Below are 17770 nucleotides of genomic sequence, written 5' to 3' on the forward strand. Positions count from 1 at the left end.
AGCAGTACTTTGTTATCCTCAATAATTTATTTGCTGCCTGTATAAATGAACCACAACTTTTTTATGCTCCAACTTTCACAGAACTTTCACTTGTGTAACTGCATGTTGATACCTTGAAACTGGTACTTCGTCTCAGCTGATGAACTTTGTGTTCCTTCTTGGTGGCCGCTTGCTCCCCGCTGCTGCTAGCAGATGAGAGACCGGGTCTCTACCTTGGGGTGGGGCCACAGGAAGTATGTATGGTGGAGTTGGCCTCATTGCCCTCCATGTGCCAAGGGGACCCCTAGTCCCCTGGATGCTCGGGTCCTGGAACTTGCCTGTTGATATAAGGTTGCTGAACAGGGTAGTTGCTTCCATCTCCCTTCTTCCCTCCTGTGGTCCTTGCATCTTGTGGGGTGGGGAAGGAGTTTGGTGGCTTGTGTTCTCGGTGATGGCAAAGGTGGTCTTCTGCCTGGGGATGGTGGAGGTTTTGCTAATCTGTAGCAGTGGAGAAGATGAGGGTAGCAAGGGATAGTAGAAGCTTGGAATAGAAGCCACAGCCTGGACTTCCCCAGGTCCCATGGAACAACAGGGGGATGTCCATGAAGCCTTGTACCTGCCAGGACCCAAGGTGAGTAATAACTGTGATGTTTTTGCAAATATAAAACTGATGTGTTTAATTAGTTATACCTCTTATGTCATTGTTTTCCCTCGAAGGTCCAGTTATAAAATGATCACTAGAGGGCAGGAGAGACTTCTTTAGCAAGACAACAGGCTTCCAGCCAGGGCCAGTACTTTCCCCATACCTGGGGTTGAACTGCCTGATGCTTCCCCATTCATATAGAAAATGAGAATATGTGTATGGCACACTGGGGTAAACTGAAGGGAACTTGGGGATACCTCTTTGGGCTTAGTGAAAAATGCACAGCATTTTTTCACATTTTATAATTATAGTAAGATAATTCAGTTCAGTTCAGTTCAGTTCAGTTGCTCAGTCATGCCCAACTCTTTGAGACCCAATGGACTGCAGCACGCCAGGCCTCCCTGTCCATCACCAACTCCCGGAGTCCACCCAAACTCATGTCCATTGAGTCAGTGATGCCATCCAACCATCTCATCCTCTGTCGTCCCCGTCTCCTCCCACTCTCAATCTTTCTCAGCATCAGGATCTTTTCCGATGAGTCAGTTTTTCTCATCAGATGGCCAAAGTATTAGAGTTTCAGCTTCAGCATCAGTCCTTCCAATGAATATTCAGGACTGATCTCCTTTAGGATGGATTGTTTGGATCTCCTGGCAGTCCAAGTGACTCTCAAGAGTCTTCTCCAATACCATAGTTCAAAAGCATCAATTCTTTGTTTGGTGCTCAGCTTTCTTTACAGGCCAACTCTCACATCCATACATGACTACTGGAAAAACCATAGCCTTGACTAGATGGACCTTTGTTGGCAAAGTAATGTCTCTGCTTTTTAATACGCTATCTAGGTTGGTCATAACTTTTCTTCCAAGGAGTAAGCATCTTTTAGTTTCATGGCCACATTCGCCAACTTTAGTGATTTTGGAGCCCCCCAAAATACTGCCACTGTTTCCTATCTATTTGCCATGAAGTGATGGGACCAGACACCATGATCTTAGTTTTCTGAATGTTGACCTTTAAGCCAACTTTTTCATTTTCTTCTTTCACTTTCATCAAGAGGCTCTTTAGTTAGTTCTTCTTCACTTTCTGCCATAGGGGTGGTGTCCTCTGCATATCTGAAGTTACTGATATTTCTCCCGGGAATCTTGATTTCAGCTTGTGCTTCATCGAGCCCAGCATTTCTCATGATGTACTCTGCATATAAGTTAAATAAGCAGGGTGAAAATATATAGCCTTGACACAGTCCTTTTCCTATTTGGATCCAAAGGAGAATAATAATGTTGAATTTGTATAAAATTCTGAATAAAATTATGTCAAATATTTTACTGTTAAACATGAATTGGCATCCACTAACATATCTTTCTATATCTAATTTTAAACTTAAATGGAGACATGAAATTTCTGATCAAGATTTTTAGTTATTTCTTCAAATGGTGACTATCAAGAATAATCATCATTGATGAGAAAATTCATTCATACAAACTGGTGATAAAGAAATTTAAAATAATTTTATAATGGCTCAAAAATTTACAGCAGTTGAAATTAGGTTTAAAGACTATAAGCTTTTGCTCTTCTTCCATTGATTAATGCAGTGCTGAAATTTCTTGTGATAAGGCATTGGATTTAGCATCCATTGAATTTCTTGGATTTGAGTATACTGAAATAATGATGATGCATTAATTTTCATAATGCACATGCATTCTTAGAACAATCATCCTGCAGCCAGCTTGGATGTAACTAAAAAAAAACTCAGCTGCTGAAAAAGATAAGAAGCAGCCCATATACAGAGAGTAACCATTGTCCTGATTTGTCCTGAAGGGTTCTGACTTACATCTTCCAACTTGACATGACTATTCATAGCGCCTCCTTTCACTCAAAAAAAAAAAAAATTGCATCAGTTTGTCAGTTTGGTGTTGATACACATAACATGGATGAATCTCGAAAACATCCTGAGTGAAAAAAGCCAGACACCAGAAAAGTACATGATGTATGATTGATTTCATTTATTTGAAATTCTAGAACAGGCACAACAAATTTGTAATGATGGAAAGCAGATGAATAGTTGTCTAGGGCAACGGGATGGGGCGGGGGAGTGGGTGATGACTGCAAAGGGGTACATAGGAACTATTGCGGCAATCGCAAGGTTTTCTATCTTGGTTGTGGCAGTGGTCACCCTGGTAGATCACCCACATATACATTTGTCAAAACACATAGTTTTGTATAATAGATTTAAAATAGATGTATTTTATTGTGTATAAATGATACCTCATTAAAGTTGATTTAAAAAAATAAGATGGGGACTTCCCTGGTGGTCCAGTGGCTAAGGCTTGGAGCTCCCAGTGCAAGGGGCCTGGGTTCAATCCTTTTTCAGGGAACTAGATCCCACATGCCACAACTAAAAGATGTCACGTGCTGCAACTAAGATCCAGCACAGCCAAATAAATAAATAAAAATAAAGTAAAATAAAATAAAATAAAGAAAGTGTACTAGTTTGGTCAAGAGACTATATGGTTTCTGTTCAGAGCTGCCATCTGATGCTGTGCCCACCAGGAGCTCCCTCACCTGCCCCATCCCCACCCCTTGGTGGGCACTCTGTGGTCTCTGGGCGTGTGGGATGCAGTTCTTCTGATCCACAGGGGGCAGCAGCGCACACTACAGCTGGTGGCCAGCAGACATATGCTGGCAGTGGGGGCCCCCTCTGCTGATTGGGTGAAGATCATTGTCCTTGCTGCCTCAGGAGGCCTTCTTGGGGGAGGGGTGGCCCTCCAAGGAGCTGTAGGCCAGGCTCTCCCCGGGAGTGACTAGCTCACGTGGTTTAGCTGCCAATGCACCCCAGGCCTGTGGGCATCACACCATTTTGCTGCACCTAATCAGTCCACTGGAGGCATGCCTAGTAGAAAGCTCCAGCCTAAGGAGGGTGCCTATGCCAGTCCCTAAGACTTAACCATGAGGCTGGAGTCAAGAAACAGGGAGGACCTTATGTAAAGGAAATGAACCAACTCCCATGTCTTGGCCCCAGGAAGTAGGCAAAGATGAGAGCTAGGAGGAGACACATGAGAGCCGTCAGATACATGGGTCTTAAATCCCCTTTCTGAATTTTGTTCTAGAATGGGTGTCAGGCATACGTTAAAGGGCTAGAGAGTAAGTGTTTCAGGCTTCCAGGTTGTCCTGGCTCTGTTGCAACCACTAAACTCTGCATTGTAATTTGAAAGCACCCATGGACCATACAGAAGTGAATGACTGAGGTTGCATCAATACAACTTAATTTATGGATGCTGAAATTTGAACTCACTTAATTTTCATGTGTCACAAAATATTGTTTTTCTTTTGATTTTTTTCTTCCCCAACCATTTGAAAATGGAAAAAAATTCTTAGCTCACCAGCCTTACTTACAAAACAGGTGGTGGGCTGGATTTGGCTGGCTGGGCACAACTTGCCAACTACTGGTCTAGAGAGGTGTGTTTAGTATGGGGATACTGAGGGTACAGGAGAAGGAAATGGCAACCCACTCCTGTGTTCTTGCCTGGAGAACCCCAAGGACAGAGGAGCCTGGGGGGCTACAGGCCATAGGGTCACAAAGAGTTGGACACAACTGAAGTGACTTAGCACGTACTGGGGGTTCAGGGCTTCTGGAAAGGGATGGCTCTTTGATTTCTGGGTTTCGACATAGTTAAAGAGGCAGTGACCTTTAGTGTTACCAAGACGTTCTTAGTCCCTGCTTGATTTGCACGTAATGCAGTTCTCTCAGCCCCCGAGGAGCTTTCTGAGTACAACCCCAATTCAGAATATGCAAATATATCATTAGACTTTTGGTCATTTGGTTTTGCCTTTCAAGTAAGTTTCTGGAAATCATTTGGCATGACATAATTAAAATAATAAAAGAGGGTCATAAATTGACATAAAAATGTGTGGGGAACCAAAGGTTATGAATAACCAAATACTGTGTTTTGAGGTCTGTAAAAAGGTGTGTGTGAGGTGGCTACCTGAATAAATTCTAGGGTGGGGGCCTCTTCAGGGACCATTATAGGGAGCTAATCCGACGCGTAGCGTCAATGGTCCACTGAGGTCAGTGCGCCTGGCATCCAGCACAGGCAGGCCAGGGAAGCTGTGTCCTGACGGGAAGGGCCAGATTCGTCAGGGCCTGTTTGCACATGCGTGATGCCTAACGCCGGCATGCCTTAGCGCAGCCTGCATGCACCCGTGTCCCTCAGCCAACTGCGTTTTCTGCTTTCTGTCTCCCTCCTTCCTGGGTCCCACGTCTCACACCCATTCTGCACCACCGAATCCTTTCATTCCTTATTCCCTTTCCTTCCTCCTTGTCAAAGGCAGTCGTTTGGTTTTGCTCTCGGTTTTGCGTTTGTTTTATTTTTTAGCTGACATCAGGAGCTGGTGTCCCAGGTTCGCACTGTGTCAAAGATTTTGGCCCTCCCACTCTGTCCCTGGTGGGTCGGGGGTAGGTTTTTCCTTTGTGAATTGAGTGAGGGAAAATGGCAGTCTGACTCAGGAATCACTGAAGCTAAACAGCATCCCTAGCTACCTCATTCACTCTTCAGTTGGAAGCCAGCCTACAAAGACCTGCTCCCAGGACGGTGTGGTCATCAGAGGACTGGCTGCCCTGACTTCTCTGTTCTCTTCTCTCAGTCCCTCTGCTCTTCCTGTCATTAGCTATCTTTCCTGTGTAGATCATAACTGTGGGTTCTTAGAGCCGCCTCCCCACAGGGGCTGGGCAGGGCTGTGTGTATCCCCCCAGGACCTAAACCAGGGCCAGGCCCAGAGTGGGCCTTGATAATATTTGTTGGCTGGAATTGAATCAGCAGTTCACTAGCAGGATCTGTCCAGTCTGGCTGGAATCTGGGAGCTTTAGCCAGCCCCTGCTGCCTGTCCTCAAGGGACCTTAGTCACCGAGGATGCCTGTGGGTCACTTACTCCAGAAGAGTCGGTTGTGTTGACTAACAGGGCATCCTGGGGCGAGGAGGGTTGGGGACCTCGGAGGGAGGGGGGATGCAGACTAGAACAAAATCAGGGCTCCAGAAAGGGACTTTGGTAGGAAATTTGCCATGGGGTAGGAGCAGAGAGAGCAGAAGCAGGAAGCGGGGGAGTGAGATCCCAGCCCCGGCCTTGGTCTTGGTTTTCCTGCTGGGGCCCTGCCCTGCTGGAGAGAGAAGCTGGCAGCCTCTCCCAGGGAGAACCAGGCCTCACAGGCGGCAGTGTGAGTGCTCCGCCAGCGTCCCCTGGTGACCCAGTCCCTCACCTCCGCTGGGGTCTGACAGGAGGAAGTTTCAGCTCTCAGGTTTCTTCTGCTGAGGGCTCTGGGGGATAAATGCTGTGGGAAAGGGCAATTTTGGGTGGCAAGAAAGGGATTTCTGTGAGGCCCACTATTTTGTGGGTTGGGTGGAGGCACCTGGGAGGCGTTGGAAACTCGGTGGGTGGAATCTGCAGTTTGGGCCTCTGTGGCCTCACTTGGACCTCACTGGCCTGAGTTATAGCTTCTTCTTTTATCTTTAACAGGCTTGTTCTTTCCTCCACAAAGGATGATGAAAGGAGAACTTCTAGCACCCTGTTCTGTTTAGACACTCACAGGAAGCTCACAGTCTAGAGCGTGGAGGGGGATGTACGATTTAATAAGAAACTGCATAAAATGAAGAGGTGGGGCTCAGGAGGGTTACCCAACTCTGCCTGGGGGTGGGGCTTGTGGGGACACCTTCCCAGAGCAAATGGTGCTTTTGCAGAAGTGGGTGGGGAGGCAGGAGGATGGTAATTCAAGCAGAGGGAACAGCCTTCGCCAAGGCGTGGATGTGAGTTCAAGCTGTCATCCATTCCTCAGGCAGTCAGGAAGCTTTGCCACAGCACTTGGGAGGGGAATTCAGGATGTTCTTCTAAGAACTCCCAAGGGGCCCACCATGAGGGGTATGGTCAGCATTTGGGTGGTGTCTAAAAGCATTAAATACTGCTGGCTTCCACTAAAGCCTCCAGCTGCCAGCCTGGGTGTGCATTCTATTCTTCCAGTCTAGCGGGCTCAGCACTCCCCCTGCTCCTTCACCCCCCCTCAGCCCCAACTGCAGCCTCTAGAGAAAGCCTTGAATTATGAGAAGAAGGCTCAAAACAAGGCCCCGGTGTGGGATGGCTGTGGTAGTGGCCGCCAACAGGGTTAGATTCTGGGTGTCTGGTGGGTACAGACCAGCCCAGAGGAATGTGGGAGCCAGTTCCCAGTTTTTATATTAATTTTTATTTTATATTGTAGCATGGTTGATTTACAATGTTGTGTTAGTTTCAGGTAAGTGATTCAGTTATACATACACATATATCTATTCTTTTTCAGATTCTTTTCCCTGATAAGTTATTACAGAATATTGTGGAGAGGTCCCTGTGCTATACAGTAGGTCCTTGTTGATTATCTATTTTATAATAATAGTGTGTATATATTATTTCCAAACTCCCAATTTATCCCTCCCCTCATCTCACCCCTTTCGTAACCATAAGTTTGCTTTCTATGTCTGTGATCTGTCTCTGTCTTGTAAATAGGTTCATTTGTATCATCTTTTTAGATTCCACATGTAAGTGATATCATAAGATAGTTATCTTTTTCTGTCTGGCTTACTCCGCTTAGTATGAGACTGTCTAGGTCCATCCATGTGCTGCAAGTGGCATTTCATTCCTTCCAGCTTCCACTTAACACCTGTGTCTGCTTTGATCTCACAACTTCTAAGACAGCAGTGTGCTCCCCAGTATTTCTCCTGGGAATCCTGGCCCCCAGGTTTAGGTGTTGGAGGAGCTTAAGCTCAAATCACCTTCTCTTCCAGGCACAGATGATTTGGGTGTGTTGGCTCCCATGTTGGCAAAATGGAGCTTGAACTTATTGAAGTTTGAGAAGTTTTAAAGAATGTTAATAGCTGACAACAGAGTTCTTGTCCTGGATGTCTCAAATTGGAACACACAATGCTGTACCAAGGGTAAGCTGAGTTAGGATAAATATGGACCATCTTCCTGGAACATCGATTTGATGTGAATTATTTGTGGGGAATACCACTCCCAGCTGTATTTATTAAAACAAACATACATATAGGAGTAGAAGGCAAAATTTATATAAATGTTTAAGTGAATAAGGAGCCCTGATGGAAATCTTGAGTTTAGAAGCATTCTCAGGCTCTCCTCCAAGACCTTTGAGATTTGCATTCTTTTCTCTGCTCTGAGTATTGCCACTCTCTCTACATTTCACAAATGATAAAAGTAGGTCCTGAGAGAGAGGTGGGTTGGTGATTTGCCTAAGTTATGCCATAGACTGCAAGGTGGGGATGTGACTGGAACCTGCATGGCTGGACTCTGCATTTAGTATGTTGTCTACTACGCAAAAGTGAATCTAAGGCACCATGTTTTAAGATTTTGGTTTCAGTCGTGCCACGGAAATAACTAAATCCTTCCTGTCAGAGTAGTCTTTGAGAATGTTGGAGGGAAGGCAGGGGCAGTGGAAGGAGTCAGAGACTGAAAGTCAAGAGACTGAACTTTATTCTTGAGCAATTCATTCAGTAATTAAGTTCTGTGACTTGAGGCAAATTGCTCAGCTTCCCTGTGCTTGGGCTTCCTTATCTGTAAAATGAGATGGCTACACAAGATACTGTCTAACAACCTGGTCTTCTAGGAAGTGGGATACTGCTTGCCTTCCCAGACTCTCCACACCTGCAGCTGGGCCCTTCCTGGCCATTCTAGAGCCTCTGAGGGAGGGGTGGCTTGTAGTTTAGTTGGCCGCCCTGCATAACAGTGAGCAAGGAATGCTGCAAGGGGGCCTGGACAGGGGTCTAGAATATCAGCCTTTTACAAGATTACCCCGCTTTTGTTGGGGATCGTCCAGCTACAAGGTTGAGGTCAGAGCCACTCAAGCTGTCCTTGTAAGCGGTGCTTGTGTGAGGATGCACAGGGCCATCTCACAGCCTGGGGGAAGAAGAACTGCCTGGCCCTGGCCTGAACCTGGCACCCAAATCTGTCCCTATATCCTGGGGCAGCAGCATCGTTCATCTTCGCTGCTTTCTCTCTCCTCTCATCTTGATTGGCTCCCTCTGCTAGCACACAGCCAACCTGGCTGCCAGCCCAGCAAGGGTGTTGCCCACAGCTCCTCAGCCTGCTACAGAGAGCTATAGAGAGCTGCTGGCTGGGGAGGGGGATATGAGCCTCGCCAATCAGTATGTGAGTCTTATTCACCTCTCCTGCTTTCAACTCAGGGCCTCACCTTTACCTTCCCCAAGTTAAGGATCTCTTATCCTTGAGTTTCACGGGATCAATTTCTGCAGAGACTAAACCATTTATTTCCCAGCATGATAGTTTCCTGGCAGGGTTGGATTAGGGAAGGGCTCTGGGAGAGCCAACTCTTCCTTATAAAGACTTTCTCCCTACGCTCCCGTTTTCAGCCTGCTTCTCACCTTGGCTCAAGTTTGTGAGCCTTGCTGGGGTTCGCTAATTGGAATCAGCCTGCTTCTTGTTGGCATCCCCACCCCTCCTTCGCAGGCCCTTTGGTTTCAGTTTTCTCTGCTTTGCTTAGTCGACATTATCCAGCCTCTTGCCTCTTCTAAGGATTTGTTAACTTCTCTTGTCCTCTGTCACCTTCATGCCATTCTCTTTGCTCTTATGGGAATCATTCATTTTCAGTTCATCACTTATACTTTAGTGGGTGTCAGGAGGGAATGGAGATACACCTGTGTTTAAACACTTCCAGGCTTAAGGGGAAGTCCTAGTCACCATTTAAGACATTCTTTCATCTCTGGCAGTCCTTTGAAACTCTTCTTGTCAAGGACACACATTATTTTCACATTGCCAAATCTAGAGGTCACTTCACTGCCCTCAGCAGCACTGTCTCTCAGCAGCATTCCACATACTTTTTCATTGCAGTATAATTGCTTTACAATGTCGTGTTATTCTCTGCTGTGTATATATGCCTTAGCAATCTGTGTATATATATATCCATCCCTCTGGAGCCTCCATGCCCTCCCCCGACAATCCCGCCCATCTAGGTTATCACAGAGCACCCAGCTGAGTTCCCTGTGCTAGCTTCCTGCTAGCTAGCTATTTCACACAAGGTGGTGTATCTATGCCAGTGCTACTTCTTCATTTAGTTCCCCCCTCTCCTACCTCACCTCTGTCCATAAGTCTGTTCTCTACATCTGCATCTCTATTCCTGTCCTGCAAATAGGTTCATCAACACCATTTTTCTAGATTCTATATGTATGCATTAATATACCATATTTTTCTCATTCTGACCTACTTCACTCTGTATGACAGGCAGCATTCCATGTACTTGACCCTCCCTTCTTCTTGAACAACTGACTTCTTTTGACCTTCATGGTGACCCATTCTTCTGATTTGTCTGCTTCACTCTCTTTTGCTAAGTCTTGCCCTTCTGCCGAATCCCCATGGACACTTTTCTTGACTCTCTTCTGTTTTCTACCTGTACACTTTCCCCAATGGATCTGATCTAGTTCTGGAGCTTTTAATGCCTCCTAAAAGGCAGTAACCACCACATATCCATCTCCAGCACTGATGTCTCTGGACTTCAACTTATTGGACCTCTCTATTTGGATACCTAACAGGCAAAACTAGAACTCTTGATTTTCCCTTGAACCTGTTCCTTCATGCTGTTCTCCATCTAAGTAAATGGCATGCCCACACATTCAGTTGTTCAAGGTCATGTTTCACTCTGTTCTTTCCTTCTCTGCTCTTATTCACTTTGTCAGCAAGCTTTCACAATGTACTATTATGTCCACTTCTTTCCAATTCCACTGCAACTACTTCATGAAGGCCACCATCATGTCTTGCTTGGACTATGCCAATTACCTCCTGATTAATATCTCTGCTGTCACCACGACTCCCCATGTCCCTTGAGCCACCTTCCACACTGTAGCCAAAATGATTCCATTAAAAATGTCTATCAGGCCCCAGTTCACCTAAAGCAGGCATCAGGAAATGATGGCCTGCTGGCTAAATCTGTCCAGCCACCTGTTTTTATATGAACCCTAAGGATTCAATCTCTGGGTCGGGAAGATCTCCTCGAGGAGGGCATGGCAACCTACTCCAGTATTCTCACCTGAGAAATCCCATGGACAGAGGAGCCTGGCGGGCTACAGTCCATGGGGTCACAAAGAGTCAGACATGACTGAAGCGATTTAGCACATACAAATCAAGATTAGTGCTAACGTCTTGCAAAAAAATAAAAAGAATAATAATATTTCAAGTCACATGAAAGTTATTGCTGTTATTGTTCAGTTGCCCAGTCATATCTGACTCTTTGCAACCCATGGACTGCAGCACACGAAATGAAAATTAATGAAATTCAAATTTTAGTGTTTATAAATAAAGTTGTATTGGAACACAGCTATAGGCAGTCACTTATGTATTGTCATGGCTGCTTTTGCACTATAAGGACAGAGTTATGAGGTTGTGATAGAGCTCTTATGGCCTCAAAGCCTAGAATATTTACTATCTGGATCTCTATAGAAAAAGTTTACTGACTCCTGACCTAATCACAAATAGAGTTTAATGCTATGACCATTTAAAATTTGGTGATGGGAGTATATGGACAGCATGTGTTTTCCTTGTGAGACTTAAGGAGTCATTCAAAGCATTTGTTTCTTTGGGAGAAACTCTGGATTGGGCTAAATCTACAATAATTCTAAATAAAGAAGAAAACAATTCTTTCATGTTGTTTGAAGTCTAAGACTGAAGATGCACTGATTATCAGAAGTTATTTAAAGATTCAGTCAAAACAGGACTTGCTAATGGATTGCAATGAATAATTTCCTCACCTGACTTGTAAACATGTTCTTAATGGAGAAATCAGCTGTGCCTTAGCAAATAAAATATGGAAGGAATTTGTACTAAAAAATATCTATCCAGATTATGCCACTCTCTTGTTTAAGATTCTCCAGTGATTTCTTTTTGCATTTAAAATAAAACCCAAGAGTTTTACCATGGTCTCTGCTCTTCTATAAACTCCTTCTACCACCCTCCCTTGTGTCATAGGCTTCAGCCACTTTGGCTTTTCTGTTGTTCTCTCATTTCTGCCTCAGACCTTTGCATTGCTCTTTCTTTTGTCCAGAATGTTCCTTGCAGCCACAACTCCTTCTCAGTCATGTATAAGGTCGTATTTACCTCTTCAGAGAGGTTTACCTAGTCTATTCTATCTAGAGTAGGCAGCTCTTCTCTCAAATGACTCCCTAGAACATCACTTTGTTTTGTTTGCTTATGAAAAAACTCATAGCAAGTGTCATTATCTAAAATTATCTTCTTTGTTTATTTGCATATTATTTAACTCACCCACCAAAAAATTAGCCCTTGTCTGTCTTGTTCATTTTTTTGTATCTCCACTTACCACAGTGCTTGACATACAGGAGGTGCTGGATAAATATCTGTGCAATATAGATGAATGAGTGGCCATGCAAGTTAAAGGGACTAGAGACAGGGACAGATCCTAGAGAAGGGGATGTAGGTAAAGCAGGCACCTCTAAATGTGTCTCTTGAACTTTTACTTCCTTTCCTCATTTGAGGCCAGAGTATTACATGAAGGCTGGCAATTTTTTAAAGGGTCAGCAAACAGAATTGAAGCGTAAAGGGGAGGACATGACGACTGGGGAGGGGGCTGGCTCAGTAGCACAGCTCTGCAAAGCTTTTTGCTCTGCTCCTCCACCCCAAGCAGTGCAGTTTTCCCTTGTGACGTTCTATAACTTTCCATGCAGCTTTCTTTCACAGCTCTTTGTGGGTAGTTTTCCACGTGGTCAGTCAGCTCCATCAAGTGTAGGATGTGGAATGGCTGCGATGGTCCTGAGGATATTTGAGGAAAGGTGTGGTGTGTTATTTGTACCTAGAACCAATTCCCAGCATTCTTGGTGTAGCAGTCCAGGAGTGACACACAGGATGTTCCTCTGTGACTCTTTTTAAAGGGAATGGCTCAAAGAAACTCATTTTGTCTCCACATTAAAACTGGAACCTAGGAACTTCCCTGGTGGACCAGTGGTTAAGACTTTGCCTTCCAGTGTAGAGGTACCATTTTGATTCCTGGCCAGGGAGCTAAGATCGCACATGTCTTGTGGCTGAAAACCCAAAAAACATAAAACAGAAGCAATACTGTAACAAGTTCAATAAAGATTTTTAAAAATGGTCCACATGAAAAGAATCTTAAACAATCTGGAATCTGTGGTCTGCAGTTCCAAGGAGACATGGCGACACAGATTCTCCCTAGGAGTTTGGGCTGGAGTCCTAGAAATGATTATTTAGCAGTTTCCTTTCATTTGTGTTGCTGTGTGGTTATTGAAGTTTTTGATTTGGAGGAAGAAAACAAATAAAAATAGTGACAAATATATTTATTAAAAGAACAGCGAGAGAGAAAATGTCCACCTTTGAAGAAGGCAAAGCGGGAAGCCGGGCCCCTGAGCACGTTTCCTTCGTGAGCGACTTGAGGCTCTAGGGGGTCACTGCGCTGCTGCAGAATTTTCTCAAAAGTGGGGAAGTGGTGGGCCAAGCGTTTGGAAACTCTGCTTCCCGTTCTGCTGCCCACAGCCCAGGGCAGGCTCTGCCCTGAGGTGAGCTGGGGGGCAGCAGCTCCTGAGGGGGTTTTGCAGAGTTCTCCCGCCCCTTCCTCCCCTGCCTGTATTCCTGGGGCTGTGGCCGCACTCCTTCAGGCCTCGGGGAAGAAGGATGCTCGGTCAACTTGCAAGACGACCTCTCCTAGCAACACATTCTTATTGACCTAATAGCAACAGCTGCTGGGAATTTCCTTGGTCATATCTCAGTGATCTACATGCTTGTTTGTTTCTTGGGCCCCTTTACGTCCGTCTGACCCAGTTTTAAGTCTGGACTTTGCTTCTTAATTAACCCATGTGCTTGTGTAACAAGCGGCACACCCACGTGGGGATGAGGCCTCTCTTGCGTTCTGGCTTGTTAGATGAGTTTCTAAGGGTGTGGGTGGGATAGGTGGGGGAGCTGTTACTGGATCTGCTTAATCTGGAACCAGGGTCAAAGCAGTGACTGACTGCCTGTCGGAAGCCACCAGGCCAAGGTGTCTTTCTATCATGGCAGGAGTCTTATCACCACACCCAGCGAGGGGCTTCCCTTGGAACTCTAGAAAGACAGTGACAGTAAAAAGGTGCGTCTAGAAGGACTGAGCTGATGCTGGGCAATGAGAACTGTACAAGTGGACTGAAGCGAATGTGTGTACACAGGAAACCACACAGAAGATGAAGAGTTGTTCAGGTATTGATGCTAATTCCTCTTCACTAGGGGGCGGTGACAGTGACCGCCAGCCGTGGCTGAGGACTCACCTCTGTCCTGATTCTGTCAGGATCCTCTCCTTTTGTTGTCTTACCCTGGTTTTAGTTCTTAATCCTCTTCTTTGTCTCAAGCTGTCTGCATACCGCATTATCTACTCTGACATGATTTACTTCCTTAAAATGGGGTTCAGTATTAAGAGAGGAGAATTTTGAGTCTCTCCACCAGCAGCTGCTCAAAGTTCACAGAAAAGGAGCAAGTCTTCAGCGACTATGCATTTGAAGAGGTTTAATTTCACCCAGTTCCTCTGGTTCTACATGAACTCCTTAAAATACCAGGAACAGCCTTTGGGCCGGGGAGTCAGTATGACATTAAAACAGGCTCCAATCTATAATCCCCCCAAAATGAAAACACTAATTCGAAAAGATATGGGTACCCCAATGTTCATAGCAGTATTATTTACAGCAGCCAAGGTATGGAAGCAACCTGAGTGTCCATCCACAGATGAATGGATAAAGAAGATATGGCATGTATCTGCAATTGAATATAACAAAGAATGAAATTTTGCCACTTGCAACAACATGGATAGATTTGGGGGGTATTTGATTAGTGAAATAAGTCAGATAGAGAAAGACAAATAATGTGTGATTTGACATATATTTGGAACCTAAGAAAGAAAAACCAGTGAATAGAACAATAAAGAACTCACAGGTATAGAGGACAAGCAAGTGGTTAGTAGTGGGGAGAGGAAAGAGGAAGAAGCAGTATAGGTGTAGAGGATAAGAGGTACAAACTATTATATACAAAATAAATAAGCTACTTGTGCACCACAGGAAATATAGCCAATATTTTATGATAACTATAAATGGAATATAGCCTTTAAAAATTTGAATCACTGTGTTGTATATCTGAAACTTATAACATGTTGTGTATCAATTATACTGCAATTAAAAACACACAAGCAAACCTGGCCCCAATGCCGTCTGTTTTACGACTTTGGTTCTGAATCTCTCCTGACCAGGTGGCGCTAGTGGTAAAGGATCTGCCTGCCAGTAAAGGAGATGCAAGAGATGTGGGTTTGATCCCTGGGTCAGGAAGATCCCCTGGAGAAGGAAATGGAAACCCACTCCAGTATTCTTGCCTGGAAAATTTCATGGACAGAGGAGCCTTGTAGGTTATAGTCAGTGGGGTTGCAAAGAGCCAGACACAATTGAGCATGCATGCATACACGCTCCTGACAGCTCTGCATACCGTGTTCTGGCTTGCTCTTGATCCTTCCTGTTCTCAACCTGACATTTTTCATCTTTGACCTCACTTTACTTTTTTCCCTTTATTGGAGTGTAATTGCTTTACAGTGTTGAGTTGGTTTCCGCTGTACAACAGAGTGAACCAGCTGTATTCACTTTACCTTTTGTACCTGTGCGTATTGCTGGCTCTACTTGCCTCCTGCCACCTGGCTGAAATCTCTCATTCCAGCCTTGCTTCCAAGTGAGAGAAAGTCTCTAAGTTGTGTCTAAGTCTTTATGATCCCCGTGAACTGTAGCCTACAGGTTCCTCTGCCCGTGGAATTCTCCAGGCAAGAATACTGGAGTGGATTGCCATTTCTTTCTCCATGGGATCTTCCCAACCCAGGGATCGAACCCAGATCTCCTGCCTTGAAGGCAGATTTTTTTTTTTTTAATTTTTATTTTAATTGGGGGCTAATTACTTTATAATATTGTAGTGGTTTTTGCCATACATTGACATGAATCAGCCATGGGTGTACATGTGTCCCCATCCTGAACCCCCCCTCCCACCTCCCTTCCCATCCTGTCCCTCATGGTCATCCCAGTGCACTGGTCCTGAGCACCTGTCTCATGCACTGATCTGGGACTGGTCATCTGTTTCACATATGGTAATATCCATGTTTCAGTGCTATTCTCTCAAATCATCCCACCCTTGCCTTCTCCCACAGAGTCCAAAAGTCTCTTCTTTACATCTGTGTCTTTTGCTCTCTCGCATATAGAGTCATTGTTACCATCTTTCTAAATTCCATAAATATGTGTTAATATACTGTATTGGTGTTTTTCTTTCTGGCTTACTTCACTCAGTATAATAGGCTCCAGTTTCATCCACCTCATTAGAACTGATTCAAATGCATTCTTTGTAATGGCTGAGTAATATTCCATTGTGTATGTACCACAGCTTTCTTAGCCATTCATCTGCCAATGGACATCTAGGTTGCTTCCCTTCTGAACCACCAGGGAAGCCCAGCCTTGCTTCCAAAGTTCCCCAGTTTAGATCCCTCTGGGGAGCTTCTGCCATTCTCTCTAGTCAAGAAGCAGGATCTAGATGCATCTGAGTGTCTCTTCCAGCTTCCATCTGTGCCTCACACTGGGCCAGGCCATGACCACAGACGGTTGATCAGGGTGGATGCTGACTGCCAAAGGCTCCTTACTGCCCAGTCATTGATTTCCCACCCTCTGGATTCCTACCATTAAGCATCTTCCAGTTGAGGGGTGGGGTGGCGGGGGGAGCAGGGGTGGGGGCGGTTTTGTTTTTAACCATTTCATGACCACATACATGGACTACACATTTACATTACACTTCTGAGGGCACCCTTCTGATAATTAATAATTAATAGTTCTCACATTTGTCCAGTAACATATAATCAAAAGAGAACTTTAGTATATTTACACATATTATCTCATGTCCATACTTCTATTTTCTTTTGCCAAAACTACATTGATGTATCATAAAGTCCATATGCATTTGTTTCTTCTGTTCTTTTTATGGTTTGAAAGTTCATTTCTTTTTAGAACTGAATAATATTCCATTGTCTGAATGTACCACATTTTATTTGTCTAGTAGCCTTCTAAAGGACATCTTGGTTGCTTCCAGTTTTGGGCAGTTATGAATAAATTTGCTATAAACATCTGTGTGGACATAAGTTTTCAAGTCATGTGGGAAAATGCCAAGGAGCATAATTACTGAGTGGTGTGATGAGTGTGTTTAATTTTGTAAGAATTTTCAAACTGTCTTCCAAAGCGGCTATGCCATTTTTCATTTTCATCATCAATGAATTAGAGTTTCTATGGCTCCATAGCCTCATCAGCATTTCGTGTTGTCAATATTCTGCATTTTTAACATGCGTGTAGTGGTATCTCATTGTTGTTTTAATTTGGATTTCCCTAATGACTTATGATGTTGAACATCTTTTCATATGCTTATTTTCCATCTGTATATCTTCTTTGATGAGGTGTCTGTTAAGGTCTTTTGCTCATTTCTTAATTGGTTCATTTTCTTATTGTTGAGTTTTAAGTTTAATTGTTGATATTTTGGATAACAATCCTTCATCAGATGTTCTTTTCCAAATATTTTCTCCTAGTCTGTGGCTTATTTACTCATTCTCGTATTAACTTCACTTTTGTAGATAGTAAATGGTATAAATTGTTGAGAGCTTACCATGCACAAGCACTGTGCTAAACTTCCTACATAAATTATCTCATAAAAGTGCTATGAGGTGCTGTGCTTATTGAGGTTCTGGTTTCCTCAGTGACTCAGCAGGTGAACAACCTGCCTGGCATGCAGGAGACAGAGGAGATACTGGTTCGACCTGTAGGTCAGGAAGATCCCTGGAAGGAAAATGGTAACCCACCCCAGTATTCTTGCCTGAAATGTTCCATCGACAGAGGAGCCTGGTGGGCTTGCAGAGGATTGCAGAGAGTTGGACAAGACTGGGTGACTAAGCACACAGCACAGCCCAGACTGTAAGCGGCAGAAACTAATTCTGGCTAGCTAAGTAAAGAAGAAATGTATTGAAAGGATAATAGGGTATCACATGGGATAGGAGGCAGAACTGAATAATCAAAATTTAAAAGAGTAGAAACTCACTCTTGCCTACTTTTGTAGGCTCCTTAGAAGGTGGATTTG

Source organism: Odocoileus virginianus, chromosome 10 (assembly GCF_023699985.2).
Source record: "Odocoileus virginianus isolate 20LAN1187 ecotype Illinois chromosome 10, Ovbor_1.2, whole genome shotgun sequence".
NCBI classification, from domain to species: domain Eukaryota; kingdom Metazoa; phylum Chordata; class Mammalia; order Artiodactyla; family Cervidae; genus Odocoileus; species Odocoileus virginianus.